The sequence below is a fragment of the Dendroctonus ponderosae genome, unplaced genomic scaffold (assembly GCF_020466585.1).
Source record: "Dendroctonus ponderosae isolate FM_Combo_2020 unplaced genomic scaffold, Dpon_F_20191213v2 Dpon_F_20191213_2, whole genome shotgun sequence".
In the NCBI taxonomy this organism is placed as follows: domain Eukaryota; kingdom Metazoa; phylum Arthropoda; class Insecta; order Coleoptera; family Curculionidae; genus Dendroctonus; species Dendroctonus ponderosae.
In genome coordinates, this window is record NW_026018165.1 from 2399446 (window position 1) to 2400601 (window position 1156).

Sequence of the window (1156 nt, forward strand, 5' to 3'; positions counted from 1 at the left end):
ATTCCTGGGTTTCAGTCATTTATTGTCTCTATTTATCAATTAAAATACGTTTCGGTGTATTTTTCCACCATCATCAGTTTTTATGTGTAGCGTTGCTGCTGCTTTAAGCCTTGGCATACATTTTCTGCAATTTATACAAAACAAAATACACCGAAACGTATTTTAATTGATAAATAGAGACACTAAATGACTGAAACCCAGGAATTGATTTTGAGTTAATTAGAATTGCAATATTTCGGAACTTTCTGGCTATTTTATTCTTCCATCAAACTAACCCAAACAAACCCAAACTAAATCCAACTAACCCAAGCTAGCCCAAAGTAAACCAAATCAAAAAACAATAGTCTTCGATCTATCTTCTCAAAATTAAAAAAGTGTCTTAAAATAAAACTATAACACTGTTTGTAGTATAAATGCTATTCATATTTCATTTGTATTCTACAGGGTTATTCACGCAAAACGGCACGGAAGTTTGCGGCTAAACCGTTTGATTTTTTTAAAGTATAATTTTATGAATTGTCCGACGCCTACCGAGCGCACATTTTAAAAATATTTTTGTAATGTACAGGGTGTCCCAAAAGCTCTAAAGGTATCAAAGTTGCATTTTTTTTAAATAGAATGTCCTATATATTATTGCATTTTTGGATTCGCTGAACCAAATAAGTGTCTGTTTTAATAAGGTTTATAACACCTAAATCTTAAGGTTTTTTAATTAATGCGAATTTAATACTTTAGAAGAATTTAAGTTATGTAAGCGTAATTTATAGTGAAGTGTAACAAGATATAATATTTTATATCCCAATGATAATAAACTTACCATGTCATACAGGGTGTCCACAAATTTAAACTAATCAAATAAGAAATTTAAGTGGTTCTAACTTGATTAATTTAAATACAACCCCATATTGTTAACTTGCCAGGAAATGCAATTTTTAATTACCTATCGAACGGTATTAGGATGTTAATAGCTAAGTTTTCGCCTTTTTACAAAATACGTCAAATAGTCGTTCTGTGCACAATTTGGTGTTGTTTAATTTAAGGTTCCTATGCCATTTACAGTACTATCTAAGTTGCCTATGCCATCTACACATGCCAAATCATTTATTTTATTTTTCAGTTTAGACTGCAAAGTCTCTTTTTGATAGCTAGAATGGTA